Consider the following 18,549-nt stretch of genomic DNA (forward strand, 5'->3'; position numbering starts at 1 on the left):
GAAATGCTAGTTTAAATGTATACTTGACAATTTTTAGTTGCAATTATTTTCAATGACAATTATGTACAATGACTACACAAGAATTGAAATTGCAGTACTAACAAACAAACCAGAGAATGCCATTCAACCAGTTGAGCCTTGCTCCACTATAATGGTTGATCAGAACCTTAACTCCATACTCCTAATATCACCAGTAAATAATGTATCAGTTTTGAAACATTCAATTATTCAAGTGAATGTACCTTTGAGGTCTGGAATAAAAAACAAATGAACTCCAGATGCAGCTTACCCAATTCTCAATAAAATTCCCAACTTGTATTCCAAACTCTTGCAATAGACAGCAACAGGCTATTAGAATTTTTGATGTTATTCAAGATTTTGCTAAGCTGTAACCTAAGAACTAATGCTTGGTACAAAATTGCATAACATAAAAGGGGAAGGGGAAGGGGAGAGAGAGAGAGACAGAGAGAGAGAGAGACAGAGAGAGAGAGAGACAGAGAGAGAGAGAGACAGAGAGAGAGAGACAGAGAGAGAGACAGAGACAGAGACAGAGAGAGAGAGAGAGAGACAGAGACAGAGAGAGAGAGAGAGAGAGAGAGAGAATTTTTATCTTCCCTCAATCCTGACAACATTTTTCAAAAAATGAAGATTTGTTTTAAAAATATATGTTAGTTTAAAATCATTAGGAACAACTTACCACATAAACGGACAGAGACTTCTGTTACATTTTTCTTTTTAGGTCAAGGTACATGTCAGTATACTAAATTAACAAGGACTTTTTTTTTCAGACAAAGCATCAGTCCTAAGTGTCTACAGTGAAATTCAGTCTCAGCTGTCGAACAAATGTGGCAATTCTTTGACATCTGTAGGCAGATTGCCAGCAAGTTCCTTTTTCACTAAGCTAATATAAAAACAATGCAAATCATTCAGGACTTTCAGATGTCAGACCTCCGAGACATTATCTGTTAAAAGTGATTACTGATTTTGTAACAAATCTCAACTCAATTTCTACCTCTCATGACAAATTGCCACATTTTCTGAAGCAATATTGATGGTCAAAAACTTGACAATGTTTTTCCAAAAATTCCTTGGCTGGTGTTTCAGTCACATGTAAGAAAGCATGGAAACATTCAGTAATGTGCTTTCAGAATGGCAGAGTGCTGCATGAGAAGCCTGCATATCTGCTAAGTGGGTGACTATAGGAAAAAGGAAACAGGAGACAAATGTAGCTTAAAATTTCAAACACCGATTTGTGGTACCTTTGGTACCATGAATAGAGTCAAATAAAAATACATCCATCTGCACTCTATAGTACAGATTAAAGTGAACTTCCAAACACCTTTACAAGAGTCACAATCCAATAACCAATTCACAACCCCATTACAGGTGTACGGGTATAAATCAACCAACCAATCAGGTTGGTATGTTAAAAGCACAAAATGCAACCTGTGTATGAATATGTGCAACTTGGACTTCATTAACCACTTGATACTCAAATAGAATGAGATGATTTTTATTGCACTGAAAAACACTCACCTTTCTTAATTTATCACAGTCTCTCTGTACTTCAATACCACGGAGTACTGCGGGAAACCTTTTAACCGCAAAATTCAGTTATAATCATTCCTGAAAAAAAATTAAAAGTTGTTGAAAAACTTGCCTCATTTTATTTTTATTTAAAACAGTGCTTTCATTTTACTTTAATAGTATTAGAAATTTGGCATTAGTCGTACTAAATATCACATTAAGTAAACCAGAATATGTGAATGTTGACAATATTTAGTTAAGTACAAAAATTACTTGGAGGGAAAAAAACTTCGCTTTTCAACATGGTTTCTCCACCTTCTTGGTTACCGAACCATCTGTAACCAACAGTCAACTTGCATCGAACCACAAGGCAGTCACGGCTACTTTGATAGCAGCCACCATTAAGGAGCCTAAAGAGTCAGCTTTAAGTTGGATTTTGACTCCGACTTCCCTCCCTCTTTTTCTCTGCTGAAATAGCAGCACAAAACAGTAGGAGCTGTCATTGGGATTGCATCAAAGTTGGTGTGTCCCAGAAAATGCCAATTTGACAAGTGATGGTTTTATGGCACAGTAGAATTGTCCCCATCTCTGGCTCAGAGAACCCAGATTCAAATCTCACTTGCTCCAGAAATGAGACATGTAAATGTTTGAGCAAGTTAATTAAAATATGTACATCTGAAAAGCAGGGTAGTTATCTCTGCAAATCCAAGATGTGCGTGATGAAATTCAAACTTGACATTTGTCTGTTCCAACAATCAACAACGCTGACGTCATTATAAAAACCCAGAGAAATATCAAATGTTCAATGCTTTTAACACCCAAAATAAGCAACCTGCAATTTAAGCCCAACTGTCAACTGAAGAAATTGTCATTATGTCTGCTTAATGCAAACTAAAAATACAAATCATACAGAAGGAGGAAAGAGTTTATCTTCAAGAAAAAAGATGCTTTCTCTTGCCATGTTTTTCTTTCAAGTCACGACAGAAGGAAAACAGAGGTAATCCAGGTAGTTACAGTTCGGTGAGCCTGACATCAATGGTGGAAGGCTGTTGGAGAAGATACTGAGACACAATTTATTCACATTTGGAAGTGAACGGATTGTTAGTGAGGGGTTTATGCAGGGAAGGTCACGTCTCACCAACCTGTGAGTTTTTATGAGGTGGTGACAAGAATGATTGATGAGGGAAGGGCAGTGGATATTGTCTACAAGGATTTTAATAATGCATCTGGTATGGCACCTCACGGCAAGCTGGTAGACTCTCGTGGGATCCAGGGTGAGCTGGCTCAATGGATACAAAACTGGCTTGGTTATAGAAAAGTATAGCGGTGAAAGTGTACTTTTTGGACTAGAGATCTCTAATGGTGTACCACAGGGATCACTGTTGTTTGTAATATGGAAAATGAAGCAAAATGTAGGTTGTCTGATTAGTAAGTTTGCCAATTTTAATATCATCTGCAGAGTTGCAGGTAGTGAGGAGGACTGTCAAAGGATACAGCAGGATATAGATCAATTACAGATTTGGGCAGAGAAATAACAAATGGAATTTAATCCAGACAAACGTGAGATGATGCATTTTGAAAAATCAAATTTAAGTGTGAATTACACAATAAATGGCAGAACCCTAAGGAGTAGTGACAGACAGATTTGGTATACAGGCTCACATATCCCCAAAATGGCAACACAGATAGATAAGGGGGTTAAGAAGGCATACTTGCCTTCAGCCAGGGCATCAAGTATAGAAGTTGGCAAGATATGTTACGGCTGTATAAAACTTTAGTTGGGCCACATTTGGAGGAATAATGCATACAATTGGGCGGCACGGTGGCACAGTGGTTAGCACTGCTGTCTCACAGCGCCTGAGACCCGGGTTCAATTCCCGACTCAGGCGACTGACTGTGTGGAGTTTGCACGTTCTCCCCGTGTCTGCGTGGGTTTCCTCCGGGTGCTCCGGTTTCCTCCCACAGTCCAAAGATGTGCGGGTCAGGTGAATTGGCCATGCTAAATTGCCCGTAGTGTTAGGTAATGGGTAAATGTAGGGGTATGGGTGGGTTTCGCTTCGGCGGGTCGGTGTGGACTTGTTGGGCAGAAGGGCCTGTTTCCACACTAAGTAATCTAAAAAAAAAATTGTGCCACACTACCAGAAGGAGATGGATGACCAGGACGTTGCCTTTTCTTGAAGGCTTTGGAGATGAGGAGACATTGGATAAACTCGGACTGTTTTCACTGGAAAGACAAAGGCTGAGGAGCAACTTGGAGGTTTACAAATTGATGAGGGTACAAATACAGTGAACAGTCAGAGGCTTTTCCCCAGGGTGGGAAGGTCAACTACAAGAAGGCACAGGTTCAAGTTTAGGGGAAAAGTGTGGGGAAAAAAAAAGTTTTCATAGAGGGTGGTGAATGCCTGGAACGCACAGCAGGCACATTAACAACAGTTAAGGAGCATCTTGATAGACACGAATGAGAGGCAAACAGAAGAATAAAAACTATGTACAGGTAATAGGTAGTGAGTCTAAATAAGGATTAGGAATTCAAAGTTTGCGAGAAGATTTGTAGCTCGGGTGCTCGTTGTTGTGGTTCTGTTCGCCGAGCTGGGAGTTTTTGTTGTAAACGTTTCGTCCCCTTTCTAGGTGACATCCTCAGTGCTTGGGAGCCTCCTGTAAAGTGCTTCTGTGCTGATTCCTCCGGCATTCATAGTGGTTTGAATCTGCCGCTTCCTGTTGTCAGTAGCTGTCCGCTGCAGTGGCCGGTATATAAGGTCTAGGTCGATGTGTCTGTTGATAGAATTTGTGGATGAGTGCCACAAATTCTAATTATTTTTTGAAATATATAACTGTGCACACAATCTTCTCAAATCCTTGTCAGGTTGTTTGCCCATTATCTCGAAATTGTGCCCATCTTACACATTCTACCAGCAGAAACAGTTTCTTTTCAGCTGTGCCATCGAAACTACGCAAATAACTCCTTTAATCTTCTTCCTCTAAGGAGGACTCTAATCTCCCTCCTGTCATAAAGGAGAGTGTGAAACTTGAAAGGGTTCAGAAAAGACTTACAAGGATGTTGCTAAGTTTGGAGGGTTTGAACTATTGGGGAAAAGAGATTGAATAGACTGGGGCTATTTTCCCAGCAGCATTGGAAGCTGAGGGTGACATATAAAAGTTTTATAAATTCATGAGGGGCACGGATAGGGTTAATACAGAAGGTCTTTTCCCTGGGGTGGGAGAGTCCAGAACTAGACGCCATGGGTTTAGGGTGAGGGGGAAGATATAAAAGGGATCTAAGGGGCAACATTTTCACTCAGAGGGTGGTGCATGTATGGAATGAGCTGCCAGAGGAAGTAGAGGCAGCTGGTGTAATTGCAACATTTAAAAGGCATCTGGATGGATATAAGCCAGGTGCTGGCAAATGGGACTAGATTAGTTTGGGATATCTGGTCAGCAAGGACAAGTTCGACTGAAGGGTCTATTTCTGTGCTACACATCTCTATGACTCACTAATACCATTCTAAAGAATCGCATCTGTATCTCTCCTCAGTCTAAGATATAAACTGTTAGGAAATGAGTTAAGTTTTTAGTTTTGTGAAGCAAGAGGTTCAGCTGAGCATGACTCAGATCAGTAAGAACTTGCAGTTAACAATGGAGTGCTGGAGGCGAGGGCAATGGGTTAACAAGGTGGGAAAGCGTTCATTATGTACAGCCATTTAACAAGATTGGAAGCAAAGTCAGTTTAACAAGATGAAAAGTATTCATTATATGAAGCCAGTTAAGGTTAAGAACAATGTGTAACAGCAGATGGCTTAATCTTTACTATTGACACTTGCTGATTTTAACAGTCAGTCACTCAATCAATATGTATGTTGCCTTATCTGAATGTTCCTCCCCGTAAAATGACTATATATAATTTATTAAGAAACTGCTCTTCCAGAGAAGACCGTAAACTCATGTTCCTGTGCACAAGGGTGACTGTTCACACGCCCTCTCTCCAGGGCCTGGAATAAAAATGAAGGAGATAAAACTCTACTGTGTCTGAGCATTTTGTTTCGACTGAGGGGCAAAACGGGACGAAAGGTCTTCCATAGATTTGGATAGTACTCAAGGCCTTGCCCAGCAATTCATAAAAGATGTACCATGTTTTCACATTACCAAATTATCCCTGTTTTTATACTACACGGGTCCATTTCTAAAGTCACAGATGCCATAGGTTCAACAGATTTCCTTTCTTTTGAAACTGAAAGGATAGCAACAATGTGAAACCTGGTTGTTATTGCAATTCTTCATGGTAAAAGTGACAAAACATTTAAACATTTTTTACATGAACATGACCACACTGCTAGAAAGAACATGCACCACTTGACCAATTAGTGGCACTGTAACTATTAATCAAGTGAAACATCCTACCCGACAGACATCATTTCAAACAATGTGGTAACTATTTTTAATTTTGCATTCAAATGCCTACCTACATTACATGCTTAAGTCCTGGAATAGGGCTTGACCCCCATGGAAGATCTGTTGGAGGCACGATGGCAGATCCCTGCAAATATGTCAAGCTCAGGTTTCTAAGCAGCTTAGAATTTAATGTACCAAACGGTAGTCAAAACTTCACTGAGCTAAGATTTCCATGATATTTCAATGATATAAAAATGTCTCAACACTCAAATTTCAAACATGGAGCAATGGATCACCGGTAAATGAAATAAAGGAGACTCTTAATTTACATCATGCAAACTAACTTTAGCTTTCCAGCTTCATTAGAACAAGAAAAAATTACAGCACAGGAACAGGCTCTTCGGCCCTCCAAGCCTGGGCCAATCCAGATTCTATCTAAATCTGTCACTTAATTTCTAAGGACCTGTGTCTCTCTGCGCCTTGCCCATTCATGGATCTGTCTAGAAAACAAACTTTCCAGGTGGATGTGCCATGAGTCCATGTAATTTACAACAAGTTTCTTTTAAAATCTGCTTGAAGAAATAATCACTTTTCATACCTTTCCCTGCGTCAATTTTGTGGTTTATGATTAGATTAAATTAGATTCCCTACAGTATGGAAACAAGCCCTTCAGCTCAACAAGTCCACACTGACCCTCTGAAGAGCAACCCACAAAGACCCATTTCCCTCTGACTAATGCACCTACCATCTAGCATGGCCAAGTCACCTTACTGGCTTATCTTTGGACATTGTTACAGGCAAATACTACAGGAAGGGTCATGCCTTCATTTCACTTTGCAGAAATCACAAAAGGCCAAAGTAACTGCCAATTCATACAAGACAAAGATTCTAAACAAAAAAAACTTTCCTGCAAACACTGCAAGCCCACTCCTAGAAAGTCAAAATTTTAATCCAGCAAACTTTTTAAAAAATCAATGACTTGTTAACAAAACACTACATCTTCCAGAACAAATCACCAGAAACCCATAAGCTCGGAATAGAATTGGGGACTCACTGAACAAGAGGTCAGGCTAATTTCAAGTTTTAAGCCACAATCTCATGATATGAAATTAGCCTTTTAGAGCCAAGTAAATTGACCCTTATTTATTTACCACCAAATGTAACATTATAAACAGATACTTGAAGCTGAATAGTTAAGAATCATTTGTTGAAAAATATTAAATACTTTTAAATTTGTCAGCAGACAAGCATGTTTACACCAGGGGAAAAAATAAATTCACTTTTACTCCTGAACAGGCTCCTTGTCAAAGTATTATTGAAATGGTTCACTCCCACTGTCAGTTCCTAAAGATTTTCCTCAGTCCCTGCAATGTTAACAAATAAAATCACTGAACCAGAGCTTTTGAAACAAAACTGGAATTTGACAAATTTAACTCAGTTTTTAAAAATGGCACCAGTCTAATTTTGAAAATAGCCATTCATTTCTAATACATTACAACACTTTGGAAAGAATCCTGAAGTCTAAAGTTTACTACATATTTTTCTTTGATTTGGCTATGGTTGTAACAGTTGTCACACCCTAACACCCATACTTAGTGAAAACATAGCATGTTACATATCCATCTCAGAAACAATAGAGGGTCCACTTACAATATCCGTGTTATGTTTCAATGTGAAAGTATACTGTAGAAAGGACAGTAGTGCAATTCGGGTTGTAGTTCTCTTCACCAATAGGACTCCAAGGCAGCAAATATGCCCCAACTACAGATATTAAATAAAATTCATCCCAAAGAGAAGCGTTATAACCTGATAAATTGGATTCAAAACCAAGTGCCAACCATACATTATGGAGTTAGAATTCAAAGTTTAATATAGATCATCACCGAATTACTAAAACTTGCAACAGATTCTTAGGTTATACAAATCAAATTTACTTCGTTGAGCAAAATAAGATATTAGTTATTCTATTAGGGAAGGAGGTAGGAATAACCATTTTATTAAAATGAGTCTTCTTATCCTTAAAATAAGTATAAACTTCAAAGTACAAGTTCGATTTTCTTCAGTTAAAAACAAAACAGAAATTTAGATAAAGATGCATCAAAAGGATTGTGGGACTTCTGTTCCATTTTGATTTACTTTCAAAGGAGCACTTACAACAACTGTTTAATCAGGATTGATTGTAGAACAACCACAGCATCTTAACATTAGGAGTAATAATTATTTTAGACAAACTTTGAGATACAAAATCTTTTGAAAACCTCCATTAAAATAAATGAGTACAATAATTATACTCAGCTTAAGTCCATTGAAAAATTCATAAGGGAATTTAAAATAAACTTGATCTAAAGAGTGGCAAGACCATGAAATTCACCATCATGGATGATTTGTAAATAGTATAGAATTATATATCAAGAGCAGGACTTTTACACTATTAATGGTAAGGTCTGGGGAGTGTTGCTGTACAAAGACACCTTGGAGAGCAGGTTCATAGCTCCTTAAAAGTGAAGACGCAGATAGGTAGGATAGTGAAGGAGTGATTTGGTATGCTTTCCTTTATTGGTCAAAACAGAGTACAGGAGTTGGAAGGTCACGTTGTGGCTGTACAGGACATTGGTTAGGCCACTGTTGGAATATTGCATGCAATTCTGGTCTCCTTCTTATTGTAAGGATGTTATGAAACTTGAAAGGGTTCCAAAAAAAAAATTTGTGAGCATGTTGCCAAGGTTGAAGGATTTGAGCTACAGGGAAGAGGTTGAATAGGCTGGCACTGTTTTGGACTGGAACATCGGAGGTTGAGGGGTGACCTTATAGAGGTTTACAAAATGATGAGGGGCATGAATAGAATAAATTGACAAGGTTTTTTTTCTCCCCCGGGTGGGGGGAGTCCAGAACAAGAGGCATAGGTTCAGGGCAGGGGGTGGGGGGGGGGATGTAAAAGTGACCTAAGGGACAACTTTTTCCACACAGAGGGTGGTGTGTGTGTGTGTGTGTGTGTGTGTGTGTGTGTGTGTGTGTGTGTGTGTGTGTGTATATATATATATATATATATATATGGAATGAGCTGCCGGAGGACATGGAGGCTGGTACAATTACAGCATTTTAAAGACATCTGGATGAGTATATGAATAGGAGGGGTTTAGAGGGACATGGGCCAAGTGCTGGCAAATGGGACTAGATTAGGTTATGATATCAGGTCAGTATGGACGAATTGAACTTAAGGGTCTGTTTCGATGCTGTACATCTGACTCCAAGAAGCATTTGAGGAGATGACAATAGATGGTTAGGATGCTAGATTTAGTTAAGAAAATCTCAGTCAGCTTGAATATAGCATAACACACAAATGAACTATTTGGGTCAAATGGCTTGCGTCAACTTTCAATATTATAGAACAGTGTAAAAATATCCATTTGTCATAATTCTAAGGGACTCAGAAGTTCTTCATTTTTATTTGAATGAATTCAGAGACAAATGAACCAATTACAGACCCAAGCCATTTTCAGCAGTCAGGTTTATTGTCCACGTACTGCATGAAAACATCTCGAAGTAAATTTTACATCACACCTTTCCAGATCAGAGTCATAGAGAGGTGCGTAAACAGAGGAAAAAAGTCCATTATATCATACAATACAATGAGCTACTCTCAAGTGCCTTGGCCATTCTGCTTCACAAGCCAGGATTATTCCACTGGTCTGCCTTAATATATTTTGCATAACCTTTCAGGCCTCTAAGCATAAGAAACATTGTGTTACAGTTCTCAACTCCATGCATGTGGAATGATAACGGTTGAATCTCACTGACAACTTTGCCCTTGCTGACGCACAAAACAAAGCACAAGAAACAGCACAAAACCGATACACCCGTAACCTTGACCTTGACAAATACATTCAGATGTAACACAAGAAAAGTCAACATGCATCTTGCTACTGTACATGCTGCTCCCTAAGTTAGTTATTTCGTTTCCTAAATCACAAAAGGTGTGCTATACTTACTTAAATAACTCACTAAATATCATTGACTGTTAAAATTGCACCACAAATTTACTCCTTCAGCATTAAATTTCAAAATCTACACAAGCATAATGAATCAAAAAGTTTACTGCTCACTTAATAAAATTTCAGCTTAAATTTTTGAAGCAATAAATTTAGGTGCATTCAAAAAAATTAATCCAGCAATAAACATTTCCCAACATGGTGGTAGGGTGTTCCAAAAGTGCTTTTAAGTACTTGAGCAGGTCAAGTTTTTTTCAAAACGGTGCTGCACTCGTTGCACTGTAGATGAACTGCACACTTTAGTGTTCCACAAAGCAGTGATATAAAAGCAAAACATTGTACATGCTGTAGGTTATCAAATAATGACAGATAGGAAACGGGAGAATAGATGGCGCTTTTTCAGAGTGACAGGCTGACTGGACAAGGACTGCAAGAATCAGTGCTTGAACCCTAGCTATTCTATACAGGACAAAGCAGCAGAATTAGGCCATTCGGCCCTTCAAGTCTTCTCTGCCATTCAATCATGGCTGATATTTTCTCAACCCCATTCTCCTGCCTTCTCCCTGTAACCCTTAATCTCCTTAAAAATGCATGACCTAGAAGAGGGAATCAAATGCAACATTTCCATGTTTGCTGACAACAAAATGGGATTGAGCGTTGAGGGGCATGAAAGGAGCTAAAACGGGATTTAACCTAATCGAATGGATAAACACATGGCAGATGCATTACAATGTGCTAAATATGAAGTTATTCAGTGCAAAAGGCAGAGTATTGGGAAGACAGTGGACATACAAAGGGACCTGGCTACCCTTGTACACCAGTGAATGAAAATAGACAAGGAGATGCAATTAGGAGGGCAAATGGTATATTAGCATTCATTGAAAGTGGAGTTTTGTTCAGAAGCAGGGACGTCTTATTGCTGTTACACAGGGCCTTGAGTGGACCTGGAGTACTGAGGACAGTTTTTGTCTCTAAGAAAGGGTATAATTTTCTATAGAAGTAGTACAGTGAAGATTCACTAAACTAACACGAGGAATGGCAGGAAGATGTCCTTTGAGGACAGAGAGGTTTGACTGGGCCTACAGCCTATCTTCAATGGGAGTTTAGAAGAATGAAACTGCTATTTTGGATCAAGATGAGGAAATATTACTTCACTTAAAGTAAACCTATAAAAGCTCCTACCATTACGGGGCAACGACAGACAGGTTGACTCAGTACTTACTATGGAAAAGGAGGATAGCTTGCCAGAAGTCCCAAGAAAGTTAATACTGGATCAAAGAACAGGGACTGAATAAAATTATCACAAGTAAAACATTAGCATGAGAAAATTAATTAAATTAAAGTAGCAAATCCCCAGTACACGGTTTTCATGCAAGTGTGTTAGAGGAAGTAAGGGAACACAATAGATTTCCCTAGATACAGGAGGTACCCCTCTGGATTCGAAAATTGCACATCATTGTACTTTTTCAGAAAGATGAGAGGGGCAAACCAGAGCATTACAGACTATTGTTGGCCTAACATCCCCGATAGGAAAATTGTTGGAATCTACAAGAATGGGGTAAATGAACACCCTAAAAATGTTCCGTTCATCAGAGAGAGCCAAAATTGATTCATGATAGGTACGTCATGCCTGACAAATCTCACTGAAATTTAAAGAGGTGAACTAAGATAGTGGGAAGGGGAATGCATATGGATGTTGTTTATATGGACTTTCAGAAGGCATTTGATAAAGTTCCAAATAAAGGCAGTTGACTGAAGGTAGAAGCCCATGGAATTGAGGGCAAATTACTAACAAGACTAGAAAACTGGTGGAGTAGCAGGTAATAGAAAAATAAGGATAATTGGTAGTAATGCAATGATGATCAAATAGACAGCTTTAGTAATGTTAGTGGAGATAAATATTTTGAAACATGAGTAAAAACTTCCTTGCAATGCTGAATGCGATCTTTGAGCTCGCCTAAGGATTCATTACCTCCGTTAACATCTTATTCAAAGGCTGGCATTTCGACTGATGCTACATTCTCCAGTGCTGCACATGTCTTCCACCTTAGACGTGGTGCTTAAGTGTGGTATTAAAACCAATGACTTTCATATTTAGAGGCCTACATCTTTGTTAAAGCTTCATATTTGCACAGAAAGCAAAATTTGATAATTTCCTTGCAATCTTACTAGTTTAAAACAAAACTCATAATTCTAAAGTTCACCATTGTACCACAGCAGAAGATTTCTACTTTAAAACACAAGTTATACAGAAAATGGATACTTAAGCTTCATATTCAGGGGACCTCCTTTTATAGAAGTACCCAAACCCATAAGGAGTCTATTTGAATAAATTACACAACTGAATGGAGTTTGCGCATTCTCCCAATGTTTGCATGGGCTTCCTCCTACATTCCAAACTTCATTAAGTCCAATCAGGTAGCAACATCCAGGGGGCACAGACACATAAATGTCAGTGCAAAACCTGTCTAAGGCAAGGCCAGAGCATCAGTATATAGCAAATTTACTGCTTCACAGGAGATTAACTAAATTTATATTCTAAAGAATGCTTTATAATGAGACATTTTACACAACAGAAAAATTGTTTTATTTTCTCATTACTTTGATACCAAGTTTTACAGTTCTTGCATATAGTTAGGCATTAGAAAATTAGGAACCTGAAGAATTAAACTCTTCTTCCCCAAGAAGAAACAATTTTCCATCATTTCTGTCTTTCCAACATAGACAAACCCGACATAAAATGACATCAATACTCTTCAGTACACTGCTAAGCCATTGTACCAAATGACATTAAAATGTTTTAGATGATTGAAATAGATAAAATAACAACTTGTTTGCAAAGCATGCCAATTTAAATGTCTATGTAAATATAGATTTAACAGTAACAGGCCAAGATGACAACTAAGCAAAAAGGGTATTTATGCAGACATTTAACATTTTAAAAAACTACACATTGGTACAGTAGTATTATCCCACAGAGATCAATACTGAAGATCAGTTTCTTACTTGGCATGCTTGGTGTTGTTACAACTAGTCCCTGAGTGAAGTCCCCCAATTTTTTGTGGATAACCCAAATGGATGGATGGATGAACTGACTCCCCTTCATTGCTTACCAATTGCTTGCAATAAGGTTAACTTACAAAGGATTCGTCCCCTTGTAAGTACTTTCGCCCAGACCAAATGAATTTGTTATAAAAGGAATTAATGTAATCAGACTTTGAGTTTACAATGAAATGAATTTATTTGTTACTAAATAGAAGAATAAATAATACAACAAAATGCAAACTTGTTTATAAACGGAGTCCAAAACAAAACTTTAAAAAATACACAGATCAGTTTCCAAGTACATAATGAAGATCAGATAGTAGAAAATTGCAGCTATTGCACTAGCTTGTATACGGAGCATTCATGTTATTAAGTAAGCAGTCAATTATGAGATCCTTGGCTTTGCAGGTTGACCAAAACTATTTTGCCATAATGGCTGGTTGACAGCACTCAAGTGAGAGTCTGTTTTATTTTGAAAAAAAAATGTAGGGATGTCGAAGAGCAGTTCTCAAACTGATTTTCACAGCTCAGACACCCAAACTAGTATATCAAGCCACTAAAATACACGGACCAGCGGATGCAGTTTTGAACTAATCGTTTGTATATACTCCTAGAAGGGTAATACACAAATGTCTTAGCAGGAAGGCATCTAATGCAGACAGAAGGGTGGACAGTCAGCCTATCACCTGTTATTCATTTAAAACAAAACAATGGACTGTGGATGCTTCAAATCAAATTGCTGGAAAACCTCAGCAGGTCTGGCATCATCTATGGAGAGAAAGCAGATTAACATTGAGTCTACAGACCTGGGAGGCTGACTTCAGTGATGGATAGGTTGTTGGAAGCAATTCTGAAAGGTAGGATTTACAGGTATTGAGAGAGGTAAGGAATGATTAGGGACAGTCAGCATGATTTTCCACAAGAGAAATCTTGTCTCAAAAAATTGACTGACGTTTTTGAGGAAGCAACCATGATGATTGATGAGGGCAGAGGGGTAGACACTGTTTATTTGGACTTTAGTAATGCTTTCGACAAGGTTTTATATGGTAGACTAATTAGTAAAGTTAGATTATAGACTTCACGATGAGCTTGCAACTGGATACAAAATTGGCTTAACTGCAGGACACAGAGGGTGGTGGCGGAGGTTTGTTTTTCAGATTGGAGACCTGTTACCAGCAGTGTTCCATAGGGAACAGTGCTGGATCCATTTGGTTTGTCATTTATATAAATGATTTAGATGAGAAAATAGAAGGCATGGTTAGTAAATTTGCGGATGACAACAAAATTGACGATATAGTGGACACTGAAGAACGCTATCTAAGATTACAAAAGAGAACTTGATCATTTGGGTCAATAGGTTGAGAAGTGGCAGATGGAGTTTAACTTAGACATGAGTTATTGCATTTTGGCACATTAGGTAAGGGCAGGACTCAACTAAAAGTTGGGCCTTAGCTGGTGTTATAGAACAGAGATCTCAGGATTTAGGTACATAATTCTTTGAGGTTTGCATCATATTTTGACTGGGTGGTTAAGGCATTTAGCACACTTGCCCTTCATTGCTCAGATCTTTGAGTGTAGGAGAAGTTGTCATGTTCAAGTTGTACAGGACATTTGAGAGGCCTCTTCTGGATTATCGTGTGCAGTCCTGATATATGAAGCGTTCAGAAAAGATTTACCAGGATGCCAGGAATGAAGGGTTTGAGTTATAAGTACAGGCTGAATAGGCTGAGACTTTTTCCACTGGAGCATAGCAGGTGGAGGGGATGACCTCAAGAAGGTTTATAATATCATGAGGCAGAAAGAGAAGGTGAATAGGAGGCGTATTTTCCCTAGGGCGGGGGATTCCAATACTAGGTGACATACTTTTAAAGTGAGAGCAGAGAGATCTAAAAAAAACCATGAGGGGTTTTTGTTTTCTTTTTACAGAGTGGTCCATGTAGAATGAAATTCCAATTGAAATGTTAGATGTGTGTACAGTTACAACATTTAAAGAACATAGGAATAAGTAGATGAATAAGAAATGTTTGGAGGGATATGGGCCAAGTGCAGGCAGATTGGATTAGTTTAGTTTGGGATTATGGTCAGCATGGATTGGTTGGACCAAAAAGTGTATGACTTTTGATCCTTCTTCAGTGTTCTGAAGAAGGACCCAAAACATGAACTCTGCTTTCTCTCAGATGCCGCCATACCAGCAATTTCTGATTTTATTATCTCTTCATTAGTCTGTTCGAAACTCTCCTGATGTTACATGGGTATGACATTCTATTGGTTCACAAAAGGACTCTTTCAGACAGTTACTGAGTTTACACCTGTAGTCAGTTTTTCACTCTGGCAGTCCTCTTAAAAAAAACACATGATGGAATATGTTCATAATACAATGGACCATAGTTCCACAATCTTCATAAATGAAAATACAGGAATACTTGTGTTCATCCTTACTGACCTACATTTTGGGTTTAAATGCAAAGAAAAAACAGCAAGGCATAGGTTAATACATTGGACATATTGGACATAATCAGTCCAAAATAAATTTTAAAAATGGTGACCGAAGGGTCGGTTTCCATGCTGTACATCTCTAATGACACTATAAAGAAAGAGGGGTAAATGGATGGGAATTTATGATCAAGGCAATTGAGGAAAACAAGTCTCAATAGCTTGTACGCTCATAAATAATAAAAATCTAAGATGCAAAAAGCAGACACAAAAAGCATAATATAAAAGGCACATAGGGTTAAACAACCTGAACTTTATGTTCAGTTCTACTGTGCTCAGACAAACTCAGAGCAAAGACCATAAGACATAGGAGTGGAAGTAAGGCCATTCGGCCCATCGAGTCCACTCCGCCATTCAATCATGGCTGATGGGCATTTCAACTCCACTTACCCGCATTCTCAATTCCTCGAGACATCAAGTAACAATCTTGATGTTACTGGCTAGAAATATTGGGATGAAACAACTCCACAACAATAGTATGGGTTAGCGAGTTTAAAGACGACTTGTAGCTCAGGTTAAGATTCTAGATGTAGGTTTGCTCGCTGAGCTAGAAGAAAAATGAACCTTCCAACTCTGAGCAAACCAACATCCAGAATAGAATGAGGTGACTAAAGATTAATACAATTGAGGGCTCAAAACATACTGACACATTAGGAATGAAGTAACTAACCCCTAGCAGCAGCCAATAAAAGGATATCAAAATTCCAGTTAAGCTGTATAAAAACAAAATCTGTTAAGAAATGTGTCTCTGGGTTCGGATATCTGGTCGGCATGGACAGGTTAGACCGAAGGCTTTGTTTCCATGCTGTACATCTCTATGACTCTAAATGACAGAATGAAAAAACTGCTCAAAAGGCCATAAATGCAAAGTTGATTGAGATGATTAAAAAGGGAGATAAATACTTAATTAGAAAGTAAGCACATTCATGGATTAAGGAGCAAAGGACAGAGCTCCATGGTGAGCAAAACAGAGCAGGCTTAGAAGACTAATAACCTACTATAACTCTACCTTATCTTCCTTACTAATTAAATGTTAAAAAGCTTTAAAACCAGTCTCTCAAGTAGAAAAACTGGTTGTGTTCCAGGTGACAACTGCAGTCCATCAATCTGAGCCAGTAATCAAGTCAATCTGGTGAAGATCTTCAAAATCAGAAAAATCCAACTCCTTTTTGATTTAACCCCCTCCCCTTAACAGGCTTTGCATGCAAATTCAATTAGAGAACATGAGTGATTTATTGGAGGGTGATTTACAGATGGAAAAATAGGACTGATTTAGTGATAGGGAGAGGGGAGCAGAAGGAAGAGTGCTTCAGTTGTGTATTTCCAAACGTATAAAGAAAAAAGGCAAAACAGAAACAAGATTATCAATACCAGCATTCAACTCCCACTTGCTCCAGGAGGTATGTAATAACAGTTTGATTAAATCAAGGGGATCTTGCAGTGCAGTAGAACAATACCTACCTCTGAGCCAGGAAGGCTGAATTCAAGTCCCACCTGTGTCAGGTATGTGTTGTAACATGCTTGAACAGCTTGATTGGAAATATCTATGGAATCTTGATGAAACGTCACCTCACGTATTTTGGGGTTCTTGGCAGCTGAATGGTAATATTGCTGACTCTGAGCCAGGAAGCGCAGGATAACGTCCCACCTGCTCCAGATGATGGTAACACCTTTGAACAAACTGATTAGTAAGTATTTCCCTACTTCTAAACTGGAGCCCTGGATTATGGTCGCACCCCCTAAAAGGTGGGTCAGAGTATGTCTGAACAGGTTGATTACAGAAAAATTAAAATCAGCATTCATGAGGCTGTCAAACTTACGCAGTGAAACAGCACTACCTTGCCAAGGTGGGCTCATAAACTCAGAAGTCAAAAACGTAGGAGAGACTCTTCAGGCCATCAAATCTAGAACAAAAACCTTCCAACTAGCCTCATCCCATTTTTAAGCACTCAGCCCACAGCATTGTATCCATTAGTGTGGCAAATGTACAATTAAATATTATTTAGGAGGGTTTCTGCATCTACCACCGTCACAGACTGAGTTCCAGATTCCCACCATCCTTGCGGTGAAAAACTAAATAGGAGCAAGAGAATGACAGGCTGGCCAAAGTAATTAATTTCCTTTGTAACCAACCAATTTGTGGCAAATCTTGTGTGCACACTTTACAAATTCCATCATGCCAGGGGTCCCCTTGTGGCACAGAGGGAGAGGCCCTGGCCTCCGGACTGGAGACCCAGGTTCAAGTCCCAGCTGCTACACAGGTGGATAATAACATCTCTGAACAGGCTGATTAGAAAAATAAGTTTTAAAAAATAATCCTACATACTTTGGAGAGGCAATAGCCTAATGGTATTACCAATGGATTGTTAATCCAGAATCCTGCCACAGCTGATGGAAGTTGAATTCAATAAAATGATGTCCATGAAACCATTATTGATCGTCGGAAGAAACCCATGGGCCAAATGGCCTTACTTCCACTCCTATGTCTTATGGTCTTATGGTATGAAAATCTTAATTGTTTTTGAAAACATTTATGGATTGTGGACAATTTTTATTAAGCAAGCAAATTTTTAAAAACTAACTAGTATTTTAAAATTTGTTTAGAAATACACATTTGTATAGAAAGTGAACTGGATAAATAAATGCAAATAAATGCCTTTATAACATATACTTTGACAGATTCTGCAAGCAGGTTATGAATAGACAACCACTGTCAAAGTAGTGCATTCCTTAATTGACACTATAAATTACTTATTCCTGATGAAGGGCTTATGCTCGAAACGTCGAATTCTCTATTCCTGAGATGCTGCCTGGCCTGCTGTGCTTTGACCAGCAACACATTTGCAGCTGTGATCTCCAGCATCTGCAGACCTCATTTTTTACTATAAATTACTGTCAGCTTTAACTGTTGCTTATTCAAATCAACAAAGTTACTTCAGATTTGCTTTAAATAAAATACATTTTGCAGTCAATGCCAAATAGGCTGTCAGAACAGAATTGCAGTCAATACAAATTGCAGTGATGAAAAAGATTTGCATGCCAGTGAAAAATGCAGTATTCCCTTATTAACTGCAAAAAGTATTCTATATTTCCTCTCGAAAATATTGTA

At 38.5% G+C, this 18,549-nt stretch overlaps 1 protein-coding gene across 1 annotated transcript in view; it reads right to left on the bottom strand.

Moving 5' to 3' along the window:
• spop (speckle type BTB/POZ protein) overlaps positions 1 to 18,549 on the bottom strand; it is a 121,363-nt gene that overhangs the window by 77,706 nt on the left and 25,108 nt on the right. The window contains exon 2 of the mRNA XM_060849110.1: positions 1,537 to 1,626. The gene's annotated coding sequence lies outside the window, so the exon portion shown is untranslated. The remainder of the gene's footprint in view (positions 1 to 1,536; positions 1,627 to 18,549) is intronic.

This window comes from Hemiscyllium ocellatum, chromosome 32, assembly GCF_020745735.1.
Source record: "Hemiscyllium ocellatum isolate sHemOce1 chromosome 32, sHemOce1.pat.X.cur, whole genome shotgun sequence".
Classification (NCBI taxonomy): domain Eukaryota; kingdom Metazoa; phylum Chordata; class Chondrichthyes; order Orectolobiformes; family Hemiscylliidae; genus Hemiscyllium; species Hemiscyllium ocellatum.